Source organism: Rhopalosiphum padi, chromosome 4 (genome assembly GCF_020882245.1).
Source record: "Rhopalosiphum padi isolate XX-2018 chromosome 4, ASM2088224v1, whole genome shotgun sequence".
NCBI classification, from domain to species: Eukaryota; Metazoa; Arthropoda; class Insecta; order Hemiptera; family Aphididae; genus Rhopalosiphum; species Rhopalosiphum padi.
Genome location: NC_083600.1, coordinates 10,435,327 through 10,456,011, shown reverse-complemented (window position 1 = coordinate 10,456,011; position 20,685 = coordinate 10,435,327). Strand labels below are relative to the sequence as shown.

Below are 20,685 nucleotides of genomic sequence, written 5' to 3'. Positions count from 1 at the left end.
ATAATAAATATAAACATACTTAAAATCGTTTGGAATAAATGCAAACTATTTTAATTCAACAAAAATAAAAAATAGATAATTTTACTATACTATTTGAAGAAAAATTATTAACACTTTTCATTCAATTACTGAACATTATTATATTTTTATATAATAAAAAAGGTTTCATTCACAAATATTAGATAATGCAGAAAAAAATGTATATGTTTATGGTATTGTTTTGACTTTTCAAACTTACTTAAAAACAGTTTAAGTTATTGAATAATTGTATAAACTATATAATATATAATTTTATTAAAAAAATAACCAATATTTTCATTTTATCGAAACATACTTTACTATTATAATGGCTTTGCAGTTCTATGTTTTACAATTTATAATTTGTTACGATTAACGTGTTTCAACTAACACTAATACAACTTTGAGCTCTTGTGGATACAATTATTTTTGAGTTGGTACTCTCAAAAATTTGATTATTATCGTGTTAAATGATAATATTTTAGATTTCGAGCGGAGCAATAAATGTATTGATTTTACAATGTGTTTTTTTTTTTTTTTTTTGGTCATCATATTTTGGAACAGTAAAATTTCTTCGATTTTCAACATTAAGGGTGATTTTTAGTAACTATAGTAAATTCAATCTAGTTCGAGCCTTAGGGATAAAAATTAGGATAGGATAATTTCCTTTTACTTTTCAAAATAACCAAGAAAATACAAAGTAAGGAAAAATAGATATGTTTATACAAAGTCCATTTTTTTTTTGACACGACTCAAAAGTTGAGAATTATGACACTAAAATTGTTCACAATACACTTTAAATAGCAAATATGAATTGTAATGTTTGGCGAGAATATTGATTCTTTGGTACTACTATAATATACGATGATAACTATCTGACATATTTGTTTCACCATTTACTTTGTAATACAAAAATGGAAAATCAAACAATTTTGTAATAAGGCCAACAAATTTAAAATTTAAATATTCAAAATATGTTAAGAATAACATACTATTTTTTCATGTATTCACTGGATGTGATATAACTTCGATATACTTTAGACAAAAAAAAAAAGAAATTTATGAAGTTATATTGAATACATACAAATAACAAATTGCAAGATATTGTTTCCATTTTTCTTCTTTTTTTTTTTTTTGATAACAACACTAATATACAAATGATATTATAGAAAAAGCATTTCAATTTTTACTTATAACGCTATATAAAAGTTAAGTGTTTTGAACCAGTGATATAAGCTTTTCGCTGTCATTAATTAAAATTATAGGTATACGATTTGGTACAAGTTTATCTGAAACGTATATATAATCACCGTACATTTACAACCAATAAATCTATAGTTGAAATATAATATGTCCTTGGTATTTGGTGAAATGTAATAAATGTAAGACCATTAAATCCTAAATTAAAAGTTTTAAAAATTGTGTTGTATGATTTGTTTAATTATAATATAATTTGACAGATTTTAAAAACTAAAAAGAAACTTAAAAACTTAAAAATCATTGAAAAATACCAATTTTAAACATCCATTATTAATTTTGTTAATGAAAAAACTCATTAATTCTGTAGTAAAATAATCTTTCTATATTTCATATAAAAATACACACTGAAAAAATTTGGAATAAAAAATAAATCTAGAAGTAGTCAGATTAAACAGTTTCAAAAAAAATGATATGCAAAAATATACTACTAATAAATAAAATGTCATATCATACATTTAAATAATAAAAATAAATATTAGTGCAAATTTAAAAAAAATCATAAAATGAATACCTATTGATCAAAACATACTAGTAGACTATTTAATTCACAAATTCATAAAATTTATCGACACATAATTAACACCCATTTTTAAGATAAAAGTTATATTATTGGGCACGATACGATTGCACGCGGTCCTTATCGGCCGGTACCTTTTTAAGTGTACGATTGCGCGATATTATTTTTACTTTTAAGCAACGTTGCCAAATATATATGTTCATGGTAAATATTTTTATCATTTCCAAAGGAATAATCAAGCCAAAATCGAAGGAAAAATTACAGAAAATTGAGCACAAACATTATACGTATAAATAATAAAACACTAAAAAATTTATTTAAGTATTTGGCTATAGTTGGAATAGGTATCGGGGCTTTAAAATGTAATTTAAATATTATATTAATTATAATTGGTCCACTTTTTTGAATTATTAACTTTTTTTATATTGTGTTATTTGCGTAAATTTAACGATATATTTTTAAAGATAATTTTTTTTAAATAATAATTTTTTTCTTTTATGATGGTATAATAACATTTTTTTAATGTTTCATTTAATCATTCTTAGTTTCTGAATAAATGTAATTGTATGTGTATTTAAATATTAAAAATAATTATGATATAACTTAATTTTTGTTTATTAAAAAATTTGGCAACGTCACACCCAATTTCATGCGCTATCGTACGCCTTTGAATAGTTAAAATCATGTTCTTTGTTATTCTGTCACTGCGCGCAATCGTACTCCGCCGATATTATTTATATTTTTTTTTAACTAAACAAATAGTATATTTTACTTGTTTTACTTAAAAGTAACTTTTTATAATCAATAATATGATTTTTTTTTATGGAAAAAAATACATTTTAGATTATGAGTGTAAATAAATAATTTTGTAATATTTACAACAAACATTTTAAATATTTTAAGTTTTACAACTATTTTAGCTTCAAATTTCTTTCCTTTATTACCAAAAATTACATAAACACAAAAATCAGTACTTTAAAGTTTGATCCTTTTAAATATGTTGTATACTAAAAACTACAAAAATAGTTCTCATCTTCAGCGTACGTGTCTCTCTGTAATTTTTATGCATAAACAAGTTAGATTGTATTTTGTACAACTGCTTGTCTTACAAAAGGTAACACTTCATTACCTAAATATATATATCTATATACATATACGACGAAAACCATATTTAATTATAAGCTATGTATTTACGAAATAAACAAATAATGTTATACTTCTAAAACTTTAATTTAAAATATTGTTTTAATGCAACGAGTATCTAAAGGATCATTTTCTAAAATTACTTCCGGAGAATGAATAAACTCAAGACTGTTGTGTTCAAATTATTTTTTTTAACTTCTTTAATCTTATAATACACAAAACTTTTCATCTTAAACGAGACATTTTGCAGGCTTGACTATTTTCGGTATAAAGTATTTTGATGATACTACATAGCATCGTTTAATGTTCATAAGACAAGCAAATTTAAACATTCCGTGCTTTAAATCTTCCAGGTCTCATGCAGTTAAAACTGTTAAAATTGAATTTACAAACATTTAATACAATTATAAGTAGATAAAAGGATACCTACTGAGAATATGTATACAATTTAAAACGTAAATAACTATCAAGCTTATAATATTTACGGAATGCGACATTATATCCATCATAAAATACATGGCTAAGTTGTAACTACTTAATATGAATGTGATCATTAAAGCCTATTAATACAATACTGCAACAACTAATTTAAAATATTTATCAATTATCTTTATTTAAAACTATATAGTTAGTCGTAAAATACCAACCATATTTAAAACATTAAGGTATGCTACTTATTATACAACTTGTTAATAGAAAAATTAAAGAATTAATAGTTACCAATTTGCACAGGTGCACATTATATTATTAAAATTATTCAGTTGTACAGTTCTTGTATACGAATATGAGACATAATTGCTTTTTTATTATATTATAATATGAAAATATAAATGTCTGTACACCAAAATTTATATCATTTTATAATTATAAAATTTCTTTTCAAAAAATATCTTAGTAGTAAAAAAGTTCTTCAAAAGCTTTTATGTTTCGTGTCATATTAGATACCAAACTATATATAAATTGAACTTTTAATTTTTATCAACAATGTTATATTATACCAATGACAATTATCAATGTACATTTAATCACGATTGTCCATCTTAGTTTTAATACATTTTTTCCAAAAAAATAAAATGAAACTATTATTTGCACTGTATATCACGATATATTTTTCTATTTACTTGTTTGACAAAAAAATTATTTTTAAAAATAATCTACAATTCTCACATATATTTATATGTTAATTAATATTGTGAACAGTAAAATTATTTTATAATCTTCTACTTGGTACTTAAATAATTTAAAAAAAAATGTCTACCTAATTCAAATAAAATTAAATAAATAATAATGATAATGACCAATATTTATTTAAATTGCTTTATTTCATTAAATAACAATATACTGTATTTTCTTATTATAATAATATATATTATATACTCGTATTGATCCATTTTAGATTAAAATATGTAACAAAACAAAAATTTAATTAAAAAAAAGCTTTTAATGAGATACAGCTAAAATTAATATATAACTTATTTAACTAAATTATGTATTTATGTTATACCATAACTTATATATGTTAAACAATAAAATTTGTTTTTGTTTATGTCAAGTTATTTAATAACAATAAGTGTTTTTGCATTATAATATATAATATATTTTATCTAACGTTGTCAGTTCAAAAAGAATAATTAGAATTTATGAAAATAATAATAACTTTTTTAAATTATGTAACCAATATAAAAACAAAAATATACTCGTTCTTTGTAAGCCGACAAATCCTTGTGGGACCACTCTTTAAAATTCAAATAGTAAAAAAAAATTGGCTTCGATGTGCATATCTTCGATTACACTACTTATTACTTATGTACCAAATTTTAGAACTATGATTGCGATAGATTTGAATGTGGACCGCTTACACACATAAAACAGTGGCGTTTAAAATTTATTAATATCGAATACATAGATATATGTACTTAAGTATACATCATGTTACATAAATGTTACACTGTTACCAAGACGTAAATTAAGGAATTATCGTTAACGACTATACCGATTAACGATATTTCCGATCAACTTAGACCATATAGTACATACGATATAGACTAGTAAATAACATTAAATACCATTATTGTTTTTAGGCAAAGATTCATTTAGCAATATTTCTTAGGTATTATTCTAGTATTTTTCGTCCTTAATTGATAAAAATGTTTATTGAATTTGTCTGTTGAAATAGAAATGGACCTACGTTGTAAAATCGATTTATCTACTCATTTCTAACAATAACCTTCTTTCGAGCTCTGCAATATGTCACAGATCGTACAGTTTTAAGTAAAAAAAAAACTGTCCATTGGACACATCTATATATAGTAGGTATACAACATAATATATATCACGATAATAGACAGACACTATTTGACTTTTACAACATGGCCTATATTTTCTGATAATACCTTACGCATAGCGTCGATGATGGTAATATACGCGCCTAATCAGATGTATTGGTAATAATGGACATACCCATGATTTCATACAGATAGGACCACCGTGAAATAATATTATAACACGACATAATAAAAATCGAATCCAAACCAATGATAAATTATAAATTATATTGTATTCATTAAAAAGATTTACTCACGTGTTCGACTTCGAATTGGCAATGTCTTGTAGAAAACCGAGCAGGGTAGAGACACAAAACACATCCGAAACAAATCACATACGTCTTACAATAATTAGTGTTTTCGGGGCTGAATGCCAAAATATCGGGCGTCAAAGCCACTTAGAAATATCGTTTATATATATATATATATATATGCGTATACACAATAGTGTATGCCGACTTGGCGCAAAATCCCGAGCAATAAACATCGACGTTAATCGCGGTACCGGGGCCCGAGCGAGGGTGTGAGATAGTCTTATAGAAGTCTGCATGAAACTTTTTCTTCTTCTTCCGGACTATTTTTCTCTTCACCCCATTCCGCTGCATACTATAACGCACACACAAACACACACCGCACGCACTTGCGTGTCCCGTCACACGTGTACGCTTTTTCCTACGTTTCGATATTACTATAATATTCCTTGGAAATATTATTATGATACCGTTCCGGAGAATATGAAATCACCGCCCACGATTTTTTTTCATTTCGTTCGTTTGTTTTTTTTCTTCTTATTTGTACTCCATTTCATGTCGGAACAAATGAACAACTCAGTTTTCATATAAAAGTAACGCATAGAAAAATCTATACGTATATAAGATATATATATATATATATATAAAATGTACAAAAATAAAAGATCAAGAAAACGGAGTCTGAATGGTAATAATAATATAATAGAACGACAAAAAAAAAAACTGGTAAAAAAATAAATAAATAAATAATATTTCGAAATTTTGAAAAGATCAAACCGTGCCGTGGTTTTTGTGTTCTGCCGCTGCCACTGCGGCTGCCGAAAAGTTATTTGCAGAATAATATAAACGACGACACTGTTTATTATTATAGGACGGGCCCAACAACGACGACAAGAATGGATTCTTAACAATAGCGTACGTAAACGCACACACTTATGTGTATAATATATCGTTATAATTTGCGTGTAGGTTACTAAACGGGTGTGAAACAAACGGTTGATATCTTAGGATTTGTCAAAGTCAACCTGCACCGGATTATGTAGTGAGGTCGATTGTCCCGGCGAAGATGAATACAAATCACAGAACGCCCGCCGATATGGGTCACCGGAACAATACGTCCCATAGGTATTGTTAATGAAGCAGTATACAGCCGATGCCGAGGACGATTTTTATTTTTTCTGCCGCCCGCGACCTCGAGAAGAGTACGTCTTACCACACTCGTCCCTCGCACCATTATTGGACCACTGAACTTTTAGTGTAAAACACACCTGCGGAGAACGGTTAATTGTAATTCGTTCAACGAGGGTTTTTGAGGAAAACACAATTTACACTACAGTAGGTGCACAATAGTAAATAATATTTTGGAGTTAATGATACACATCCGTCTTTCAAAATGGTGGAAGTACAATATAAAGTGACAGCTGTGTAAAAAGTAAAAAAAAAAAATACGATTTTTTTACATAACCACTAAATATGTAGGTACCTGCGTATTCAAAAAATGATATGTCATTTTCTACAAAATATCATTCTCTTTCGAAATTCATAATAAATGTCGTAGTGGTTCTAAAACCACGCTTAAACGGTAATACCCAATTCGCGTCAAACCGTCCTTAATGAATATTGTTAAACCATATATGAATTTGTAAAAAATTACGCGATAACCAACAAATGCAGGGACACAGGATAGTCCATAAAATATTATATGCTCTTTGAAACGGTATACGTTTTAATTTTTCCTAATATGTCGTGAAAATATTTAATCCCTTAAAAAACACCGGTGAAACTTACGACTTTAAAAGCCGTTTTTGTTGCGGTATTATTATATGCACGTCGTTACTAAGTACTCGGCCGAACAGATGTTATATCTGAATCTGATTATTCCGCGGTCGTCTGACCGCTGCCACGCTGATTAACTCGGAAGCAGACTTATACATTAAACATTTACAATAATATACGAGTTACAGATGTGTATTATTGTTGTAAAACGGATACTGTCATGTACGCGTGCGTGATGCGAGTAGGTTATTGTTATCTGCAATTATTCGTTGCAAAATACAATGCTTTGCTTGTATGCTTATTATACTCGGTTATCGATTCGAAGTACGCCGTCCTTGTTGTTATATTATAAAGCTCCTCTTTGAAAAATGGACGTACAAACCAAATCGAAAGATCTCCGGAGTCTGCATCGTCTCATATCGTTTGTTTGTCTTTTTTTTTTTTTATATAAATGCGATTTCTTGCTGACGCGATTTTAATTTGTTCGCCACAATTCCGCTGTACGGCGTTCCGTGTATACCTCGCCATTCCATAATAATTAACGAAACTATAACTTTTTACGCCGCCTGTATATAATATCGTATTCAAAAAAAAAAAATAAAAACTCCATAATATACGGCGTTAAACATTATTTTAATTGTATAAAAATGAAGTGTAGTGTGAAAAATTCTAAACCCGCGTAAAATCAAGATTAAAAAGGATAGACTGTGGCCCAAAAATAATGAATGGATGGTAATAAGAATATCACAAAATCTCTAGATGCGATATGCAAAATGGTTGCATTACATAATTAAAAGAAGATTTTAAATAATACCAGGCGAATATTTTAATTTTTAATTATTTCACTCCTAATTACGTGTATATAAGACTGGTCTACATTCATATTATAACCATCATCGTGTAGGCGCTATAATAATACCTAATATTATTTTAATAATATTCAGCCATTACAAAAAACAACTATTATTCATTGTTATGAGGTTTAAGATTCTTAATTTGTTTTAATTAAATAATTTAAAGTTTACTAGTCTGTACGTTTAAATTACAACGTCGGTATTAGTTATATCATAATTAGTATCCATAATAAACAGCTTAATTATTTTTCCCAAGCACATTAACCTATTAATTTTTACAATGTACAGATAACACCAACAAAACCAAATTGTTAATGTCGAGTTAATCACGATTAAAATATAACTTTATATTCATTTACACCTAACAATTAAGATTTACACACAAACGTTAAAAAATCACCCATTCACGATTTGTTAAAATGTAAAACACACTATTTATTTATGAAATCTACTTTAAACGTCAATTTCACACACGATTTCATGAATTTTAAATGTAAGGTGAAATGTTTTTTTCAACAAACAATTTTCAACAACCTACAATGAAAAAGTACGGATTTTAAAATATTATTTACAAAAAGTATTTTTATTTTTAAAAGAACTGTTATTTTCTTCGTGCCCATAAAAAATGTATCCTTTAAGATATGCTTTAGAAAATTATTATTTATTACTTTCGTCATTTACATGTTTTATTCAAATCAATTATTGTATTCGACACACTTTAATTGAAATACACGAGGACATACATTGTTGTACAATTATTATACTATCTAATATATTTTAATATTTAAAAATTTTTAGAAATGTATAAATACTAAATTTAATGATATAATAAATATGATATACTTTATTGTTGTATGAGTATGAAGAAATAGTGAAACGGATAAACTCGTTAAATGTCATTTTCTTCATCAGAGATGGTATTGATTTTTCTTATTTTTTTCTACCTTTTTTTTACCACTCAACCACAATAATGTTCTCCATTCTAGTTTTCTTCTATTAAAATATGGTTTAATTTCACTGAGAATTTCATTTTATACACATTTGTTTTACATTCTTAGATTGTAGTTCCAAAATTAAAAACTCTGCTCAAAGATTTATAAAAAAAAGCATTTTCCATAAATTTCAATCATTTTCACAGTCACTAATAATTTAAAATAATGTAATGAAAATAAAAATAAATAATCCATTTTTCATCCAGTTTCAAGAATATCAGATTATTTTAATTTATAAAGATTTTTTTTATGAAAAAAGTACAAAGACAATTAATTAAGATCATAATCACGATAAAACGATGAGTTTATTATAAAATGTTTTTGGTATATAACTGTTAAATGCAAAAAATACGAATTCTATAATCTTTAAAAGGATTTAATTATTATAAATGATTTATAAATTACCGTCTTACATTTGTACCTGTAGTTTATCATAATTAATTGAAAATCGATAATTTTATTATATTAATAATTAAGTATTAAACAAAACTTCATCATACCAGAAATAAAACAATCAAATAAATAATGATTCTCTTTTCTTTTTCTTTTTAGTTTAGCTTTATAATTATACAAGGAGTTACCTATCTATTTTAGAAGTTTCACAACGAATTTGTTTATCAATTAGAAATAAATTGAACACATGTCACGTTGTGCTATAAATTAGTGATATTTTCTATTTCCTATAAGATATTTTTTTTTTTTGTGAACTTCCAAATTAACCTTGACCTTCTTTAACATATTTTAACAATGTTAAATACATTTAAAAAATCGTTGTCCCAAATCTTTTTATGAGTTTTTAAAAATGAAAAAACTGAATTAATACTATACCCATAATAAATTAAGCTCTACTCAGAGTAGCTTTAAAAATGTGAGGGTTTATCGTATTCAATCAATGCTACTTCAAATTAAATAAAATAATATATATATATTGCATCGAGATAAGTAAAGTGAAATTAATACCTAGTAATTTTATACTGTTTACTTTTTATTTCTCTTAACATTTTCGTCCATACAAGGAATAACCACTATAGATTTATAAAAATACACTTTGTTCATATGCGTGAGTATAAATAAACAGCCAATCTATTTTGTACTTTTAAAAATATAACTACAACTTTATTATAATTTTTGTAAGTGTAAAAATACTGTGCTTTGAATTTTTATTATTGAAATCTTCTAACTTTGTTATCACTATCTTAATGGGTAAATTTAAGTTCCCACACAATACATAATATTAGATAAAAATGACTCGTTATATTCCTTTATGAAAATAATACGCGCTCATAATTATATGTAAATATCAACACAACAAAAATATACACATAATATGTGAATATTCTTACACGGATTACATAAACTTAAAAAGCTCCTAAGATATATTCTTTAACAAAAATTATGTAAGTATAACATATTTTCTGTCCGTTTTATTAAGATTTATAACTGACATTTGATAAACATATGTTATATGAAAAAAATAATGTTCCTATTTGAATGTATATGTTCTAATTTATATGTACCTACCTAATTGTGTTTTGTATTGTAATAAATGTATTTCTATTTTTTCATTATGTTGGAATTAATGTATGGGTATTTTTTTTTCTTAAAGAACTTGTATACGAGTATGGTAACTGTTAAACTATATTTCTGAGTAATTTAAATAAAAATTCTTAAAAATGCAAGAAATTTTATCAAACCACTAGTTTCGGTCTTGTTCTATCTTTGTAAATATGTAAATAATAATAAATATTTGATCACCTAGAAATAAATATTTAAAAATATATTAAAAAATTTAATAAAATATAAAAATTAGTTACTACAAATAAATTGTATAGTTTATCATAGATAAGTTGTTTTTTTTTAAACTGCTTAATGCTTATACATGACGTAAATTAGATATTTATTAATTAATTATAACATATTATAATAATTTTATTTTTATACCTATTGGCTATTTACGTATTATAAGGTATTAAGGTACCTGCAAATTATCGAATCCAGTTTTTAGATTTAATTTATAATATTATGTTTAGCGTTTTTGATTTTTGATTTAAATTATTTATCTGCTTATTATTTTTTAATGTATAAAAGTATCAATAAACAATCAATATTCAATAAAATTGTTTAAATGTTTTTATATCGTGATATTTAAAATATAACGATTGTTCTATCGTCATATTATGTTGAATATATAAAATGTATTTTTAAATAAAAACAAAAATCGAATAATCATAATTATTATCAATTTAATGTCATAAATATTACAATAACAACTAAGTTTTTTCTACAACATCATATTCAAATGACCAAGTAGAGGTTATAGTGATTATACAGTATGAAATTTAATCTATTTCTAATTTTTTGAAGCAAGATAAGTCAATAAGAGCTTGCTTATAAGAAAACAAAAATAATAAAAGCAAATGAAACAGAAAATTACAACTTTTAACCGTTTTTTATGTTTAACAATAATATTTTATGCAAACATTTTTAATTTTTTAATTGAGTGTACCAATATTTTATTTTATTTATTCTTCAAGAAGATAATAATAAAGATAATTAAACATGAAGAATTATCTTTCAATAACACTTAAGCATCATGTTATTCGTCAATTATTCAATATAATCCAAGCTTCTAGAAAATCCTCAAATACCCAGATGGTACATAGGAATGTGTCAAAAGGGATGATTGAAGATTTACGACTGTTCAATATATTATTATGTATTTCATTTAAAATATTCAAAGATTTTGTATTCACAATAATCGTATGAATGATTGATATTTGTCTTCATTCAAGTTAAAAAAAATAAACAATAAACATCTATTCAAACGAACGAAATCACAGCCTCGGTGTGGGTAATACTTTATATTTGATCAAATATACAGCTTCCGCACGAAAAATCAACTAATAAGACCAGATATACCTACCTACATAAATATTGTATAGTATGAAAAGTGCTACATTTCGTTTATTTCCCACGGGAATATATATACATTTGTCTTTGTCTGTGTATAGGTACGTTTTAGCAATGACCATATAAAACAAATCAAAATTAGTTTGTCCCTTGAGCACAACACTAAAATGAAATTTGATGGTATTTATCCAAATATCTAATAATTTAAACATTTACATAGCATTAATATGATAACTATTAAAAAACGAATATGTACATTGTACAAACAGTTGTTTTTTATTGAATTTGTAAATTTGATAATAACACAAAAAAATGTTTTTAATGCACTTAACAATTGTTTTTCAAATAGGATATTTAAAAATAAAACGTAACACCTCGTTTCTTTATTCATTAACAAATTTAAAAAACAATTTGAAATAAACAGGAATAGTCCTGGTAAATCTAATACGTTCTAAAAAAACAAAGGTGGTTAATAATATATTTTTAATTTACTTACAGGGCAGTAAGAGAAATGTATACGATGTATACTTGCGGATAGTAGAATATAAATTCAATGCATATTATAATAAAAATCAACATATATTATTATAATTTGTGGGTAAAAAATATCATTTAAAATTTTTTTTTTTTAAGTGAAAATTCAGACTATATTTTTATTTTTGAAATATTAATTTATTTTTATATACAATGTAAAATAATTAAAATTACCAATCGCCCACCATACAGATCTATACGGTTTAAATTTTTTTTTATTTTCAAAGTACTTAAATATGTTGGTTATTAAATTTATATACTCATTAATATAATTAATAAAAATGTATTTATTTGTTACGCCTATCGCAATATTTCCCGATTTCATTAATACCATATAATATAATATTAAAATGTATACATATATATTTGTATTCTATTTAATTAAATGTTAATATTATTTTGGTTGTGTTAACTTTGTATAAAGAAATATAATGTTTTTTTTCCTTAATTTTGGCTAGTCGTTTCACTTAGTATGTTACTTTTGAATAAACTGTATGTAATGTTGAGAGTGCTCCAAAAGTTTTATTTAGACCTATATAAAAATATAAATTGGAAAGTTTTATCTAGTCAGTACTTTGAAAAACGAATTTTTCAGTTTGTTCAGTAGTGTTTTTAAGTGTAGATAAAAACAACCAACAAATTGATGAAGTAAAACTCCAATTAAAAAATAAAAATAAAAAACTATGTAGGTTATACAGTGATAATTCAAAAATAATAATCTGAAATACTAATTATTATGTATATATTTTAATATTCACCCTGCGCCATATGTTAGCTAATTCACCGCCGATTTTTGCTTGGAAAAATGTGTTTGCTATGTCGATTAGAATTTCCTTTATAAAAGAATCTTTTTTTCTTCGCTATATGATAAAGTATCAACACCGAAAATCCAGTGCTTGGGTAAAACACTTTACGTAAATTTTCTGTCAGAAAAATCCCATAACATTATTCTGTATTTTTGAACACAATGTAAGAACACCTACTTAAGTTCTCATCTAAAATTATATATCAAGCCGGTAATTGTTTTATCTGTTAATGTATACTACAAACAGTTGGCTGAAAATTCCTTAATTTTAAGTACCATTATAAATATTTTTTGGCATGCTTTAACGTTACATGCACTTTCAAAATATTTATTTTTCAAACTGTAACATTACTGTATGGTTACTCGGACAAAACCTTTGTGTTGGCACTTGGCAATACACCATGCTTCTGAAGTAATTCAGTAGAATCTTTTTTTCTACATTTACAGGTAACTGCCAACTTTTAGAATGTTAAAACTTCTAAGGTTCTTTTTTCAAATAATATAAGTTTAATTCTTAAACACAAAATTATTGTTTGTAAATTAATAGATAATAAAAATAACTTAATTTTTGTTATAAATGTTATAATTTCTTACAAAACAACAATGTAGTCAATAAATTCCGTAAGTATATTGCGTTTACGTATCTATACAATTGTCCACAATATTCATTATGATTATACATGGTAAATACGAAAATGCAATAATCCATATTTTATTCAAAACTTAATGAATGTAAGTAACAACTCTTAATCATTCACAAAAGTCATTAAACATCCAAGTTAAATCACTGATACACAAATTACACCAACAAAAATGGATATCATTATTTTTATTACTATAATAACATGAAAGACATTCAAACAGACATACAAAAACACAGCAAACAATACCAAATATTACAATTTACATTTAACAAGTTAAAAGTCTTATAAGTGCTATTTATAAAATTAAGAAAACAACATCCATTTATTTTCATACTCGAAGAAATGATCTTTGACCCGTAAATTAATGAAATCAAACATTCCAAATTTTATTTTGAAATACATGCATAATACCAAATAAATAAATAATACGTGATTGCGGTGAATCTATTACAAATGTATCACATTATTATTATACGTGAGATCTAATAAAAAATATAAGCTTAAACTATTAAAAATTTAAATTTAAATTTTTAAGTGTCCATATAGTATGCAAAATATCTAAATCTATGACTAACTTGTTCAATTTCGATAGTTAAAAATTCAATCAAATATATAACGGATTACTTGTACAAAAACATTCAAGTAATTGTTTAGCCAAAATATAGCTGTACCGTTAAAAAAAGTTTTGCTTTCTATTGTTTCAATTAATTTACTATCTATTTAATTTGACTTGAACGTTTTTTTATTTATCTCATTGACGAACAACAATAATTTACAACACTAAATTAAATAAACTAATTAAGGTATTTTAATAGATAATTTTAAATACCAATGAAATAAGGAAGATATTTCAAGTTCAAACAAGAGTTAAGGATTTTTATCGAAATGGCTAGGTATTTTTTAAATGTAAAATATATTAAAATTGGATTTGTCTAATTATCTACGAAACGTTATATTTATACTTGTGAGCTAAACGTTCTTTTCTCATAAAAATTATAATATATTTGATGTCGTCGAAATCGTATACAAATGTTCAGTTAAATAACTAAAAAAATAACTTTTAACCTTAATTTTTTTAACATTAACATCCAAATTGATAATTCTTTTCCAAGCTTCCGATTGTTTTATATAATAATTTTTTTTTAGGTTAGTATTACTACTCTATTTCACGCGAATAATTATTATTTTGATAAGTAAATTGTTACAATTATATTACGTTTAATTTAATAACTAAAATATGTAAGTTGATTCGATAAATAATTTTAATAGTACAAAAATTGTTGATCGTCCAGAGAATAAGATGGATGTTCCTCATATGCTTAAAAAAAAAGGATGCATAATATAGGTTAAAAATGGGTATTATAATAAACCCATTAATGGCCATTAGCAGAACGTTAGACCTGTAAGAAACTATTTTAATTCTGTTGTAAAATATTGTTGTATCTTCAAATATTATAATTTATAATGTATGCTTTTACTAGAGGTAAATCGCATTATATACGTCATATGTGTTTATAAAAAGGTAACCGTATAATTAGTAGATTACATTTTGAAATTGTTTTATTTTATGTACAATATATTTTGTAATGTAAGATAAATATTTAATGCGGTACACATTTAATTTAATGTTCCGAAACAAAACTAAGTGGATGTTTTGTAAATAGCAATAAAAACTTATAATACAGCTGCATAATAGCTATAATAATTCGAAATCGAACAACTTTCTTTTGCCACAATATCGAATCGAATCAAAAATACTGAAATACTGAATAAGATGATGTTTTAGAGCAAATAGAAATGTGTAAAAAGAAAAATGTATTTTATACGAGTATAATATTATAATACATGTTTATTTACAGAGATATTTTCATACAAAAACCGTATATGGATATTATTTTTTTTTTTTAAAGCATTAAACCGTGTATTTACTACACACAATAATTTGTATTAAATTTCACATCATCCATACATATTTCTGTCGTAGTTTTATGTTGTTTTTTTTACATGGGATGATAACAAAAAAAATAAATAAATATATAATAATATAGTATTTGATAAAAAAAAAAAAAAAAAAATCATATGACAAGAAAAAAATCACACTAAAAGCTATAACAAACTGACAAAAAAACTATATCCATATTGCATATATATAAATTTAATATATTAAATGTATATAATATATAGTTTAACAACCAAAAAGTTGATCAAAGATAACCATAATGCTTTGATCGTACGATGACTACAACTTTATGATGTAATATACATAATGTTGTACCCGCGTATAAAAGAGATAGGTCTTGTAATAATTGTTTGCTAAATTTGATTTGTAACTAGATAATATTAATATACTTAGTTTTGACAGATAGTAATTTAGACTTTCAGCAAACAAAATTTACTTGATGCATAAAAATAATTTAAATATTCTTTATAGAAGACCTGGATATTCTAAAATGTTTAGTCTTAAGGAACATGAAACTTTTATTGCAAAACTTAAGTGTGTTTAAAGGTTACTATTTTATACTGCTTTAAAAACAATTATTACGTTATAAATACCTACTGTAGGTATTCGCGCGCAGTATATAAAACAAAATACAACGCTTTTATTATATGACTGATATAATCTCAAGAATAGTGGTATATAAAATAGCCTAAGTCTCAAAAACTCAAATTCATACAGCATTTTGATATTTTTCTAAAATTAATAATGAAAACAGTTTATGATCTTTAATCGTTATTCAAGTAATTATAATTGGTTTTGTACTTACATAATATTAATAATATTATAATAATGTATTATGTAGACATAAATTATAAAAAGATATATATATATATAATATATATATTAATAAATAAAATTACATTATGAATTTTAAATGTTATTTTTATCGCTCACAACTGTATTTATTTATACAACATTTACATTAACCAAATATACCGATTTCAGTATTGATGATAGTTTGTTTATAATTAGAAGTTAATTGAGTTTAATCATTAAATTGTAATTGAAATATATTTTTGCTTATGAACTATGTAGAAAGCTTAAAAAAGTGTATTATTTCAACGAATAATTTGTATTTAAAATAGCATTAAACGGTTGGAATACTATATTTATAGGTTTATAAAAAAAAATAGGTATACATTTAATGAGCTACTAATTATCCTGTGAAAAGTAATACCTAATTAAAAAACTATTTCAAATATTTATATTATACTCATTCTGTGATTTAAAAAATTATATTTCAATTTTATTTGAAATTACTACAATAAATAGTTAGTATACAATTTTATAACTTTCCAATTAATCGATAATATGACAACTATATTAGTCTATAATTCAAATTACTGGATTATTAAGTTGTTATTGTATATATTAACTTTATATTAATAATATTCAATTCAAATTCATTAATAGCCAAAAAAGTAACCAAATATATATCTATAAGACCCTTTTATTGGAAGAAAAAAATTATGACTATTGCGGATATAAGAAGTTTTGTGCTTGAGTTGTGAAAGGCGCCAATTTTAACTATGTATTATGTTTCGTTAGAATTAGGTTGAGTGTATAAACATTTTCAACTCTTTATAATGAGTAGAGAGAATGAAAAGGGTATGATGAACGATAGTAAAAAGCACAAATTTTAATAGGTTAAGTTATTGCTGAAGTTATTGAAACAAGTTTTAGTTCTATTCAAGTATATAAATATAGTTTTCGAAGTAGAATTATGAAATTACTTAACAAAGAGTTAAAAATAAAATTCTAAATATTGAGTGCTAAGCGTTAATATTAACAAAAGAGATTTTTAAATAAAATATTCAAGTAGAGGAACTATTGTTATTAAACCAAATTAAAATTGGAAAATATTATAAGATCAAATAAACTTAAATATACATCATTTATCTGTAAAAACATGAAAGGAAATATTTTTATAACGATGATGAAATCAAACATCAATTTTCCTTTATGGAAAAGCCAGGATTTGTAATAAAAAAAATGTCAACCTATTTTTATCTAAGCCATTTAGTTTTTCAAATACTACAAACTTAAATTCAAAATCCAATATTAGCTATATATAAATTATATAAGTTTTACTATAAAAGTTTAAAACAGCATCTTAACGTATCATATAAAAGTAATTTAATCTCCAGCGATATATCATACACTATTAATGTTAAGGGTTTCATCACTACCATTATGATCAATTCAAATTATTAAAACTAATTCGGATTAGTAATATAAGAACATTATACTAGTAGACTCACATGTTTACCTATATACACATATAAAAGAAACTATTAAATATAAAAATTATAAAATATAAATTTAAAATTAAATCCTGTAAAATATACTTATAAATAAAAATACATACATACATTTAAGTTTTACCAAAAATTGTTCTAGACCAACACTTGACAATACTTAGGTTGAATAATACAAGGGACAGTGACACAGTGTCCAAAGACTAATTTAAGACACTCGTCCACCTTTACTCACTTTAGCACGTCAACTATTGTATGTAATTATTTGAAATCTGGAAGTACCTAGTGATAAATCTGTGTAATAAATAAACGTTCCATGGCAAAATTTGATTTATTTTATTGTTTATATGACAGTTTTTATTCTTTAGATTTGTAGGTAGGTAAATATAACAATAGTTGTTTTCTGAGAAATCTAAATAGCATGTGATTGACTCATAGGTAGTATTTGAGAGGCCATACATTCAATATTTAATTTCAAAAGTTATTATTTTCATAAAACTTATTTCAAAACAATTATAAATAACTAGCTGTGCATTTTATTTAACATTATAATATTATATAAACATGACGTAATAAATTACAAAATATATAACAAATTATATTCTAAATAAACTAAACATTTCGAATTCTATTTATAATTTATTGTTTTGGAATTTACAAAATATAATTTCTAAAACAGATGAGTTTTACGATATAATAAAAAAAAAAGAAAATTATAATTTATAGAGATTTGAATTGAGTATTAAAAATTATTACTGCATTTTTAATAAAGTTTATAAATTGTAAGCTCGTATTTATTTTTAAATATTTATTTATTTACATTGATATTTTATATTTATTTTTAAAATAAACATACACCTGAAAAAATAACAATCATTTTCAAATTTATAACACATGTTACCACTATGACGGGTTTAACCAATCAAAACAAAAACCAAAAGCATGTTATAGCAAAGTAACCTAACATAACATGTAACAATCTAAAATGTCAAAATTAATATAAAAAAAAATTATTATTCCGAATTGTAGACTGTAGTTCATTAAATTTTCATATAATATATATATATATTATTTTGAATCATGATCAAATAAATATTAAATAAAATACATTTTGTTCCTAAGATATTTTCTATAAAAATTATTGTTTTTTCAGTGGTTATCGTATAACATATTATTTCAGTATGTTGAAACGAAATGTTGTACATTCAATATTTCAATACCCGATTCATGCATAAAATATCTAATCAGTAGATATAATGGATAAACTCCGATAACATTCTTAAAGCATTTTCGAAATTAAATACAAAAGCTGACAAAAAATTATTATTTAAAAAAGCATATTATGAGTATTATAAAATATTATTATAAAATTTATTATAAGCTGAATAATTATCCCTGAATAAATATTTGCTGTATTGTTAAATCTATATTTTGATTTTGACTAATAAATAGCTTAAATTATTTTCCCAAATTTATTTTTCTTTCAGACTTGTAATATACTTCTTGTATCTAATATTATTGTGACTTTAGTTCAAAAATGATATTAAACACGAATTAAGATGTATAATATGCAATGTAGTACCTATATATACAATGAGAAACTGTTATCAAAAAAAAAAAAAATGATTTATTCTAAAGGTTCTCGTTCATTTAACACACATAGAGTGATAATAAATAATCAACGCTAACATTTATTTTCGCGTATTTTCATACTTTCAGTGTATTAACTTTTAATTTTCCTGATGCTTAAAATAAATTACAAGAATTATATAAATTATACATTACAATTATGTAGAACACTTAGCTTATATTAGTTCTAATCTATATATAAACTATAATTTATAAAAAGTAACATTGACAGTAAAAGTAGGTGATACTGGCAAATAGCAATATATTATTATGTTAATATTATAATTTACAAGTACCTATTTAATTAATTCAAATATTCATATGTCACAAACGATCAAGCGCAAAATATTTGTGGTTTCAATATAATCAATACTATGGTGTATCAGATACCATGTTATTAGTACGAATCCCATCACGGTCACCTTCAAGCGCTACCTGTCAGTTCAATAATGAAGAAGGTTCTTACATGAAACAACAGATAAGTGCCCGTATATACGTATATATGTATGTATATCTTAATTCCTGATATTATATATAATAAAATTGTTTATTATTGATTACCCTTTTTAATCGACTCGTGTGCCCATATAATACCAAATTACTAAGAATTTTTCAAGAGCATCGGATATATTTAATTTTAAATGTGTATATAGTACCTATTAAATTGAATATCGAGTTAAACAAAATAACAATTATAATAAACACAGCAAAATAGTTTAATTAAACGAATAGGTTTTCAGATAAAATTAACAAAAACACGATAAGTATACA

General features: G+C 24.2%; 1 protein-coding gene across 2 annotated transcripts in view; it reads left to right on the top strand.

Moving 5' to 3' along the window:
- The window catches only part of LOC132928351 (ly6/PLAUR domain-containing protein 6B-like), a 60,477-nt gene that overhangs the window by 13,775 nt on the left and 26,017 nt on the right, over window positions 1-20,685 (top strand). The gene's annotated exons all lie outside the window — the stretch shown is intronic.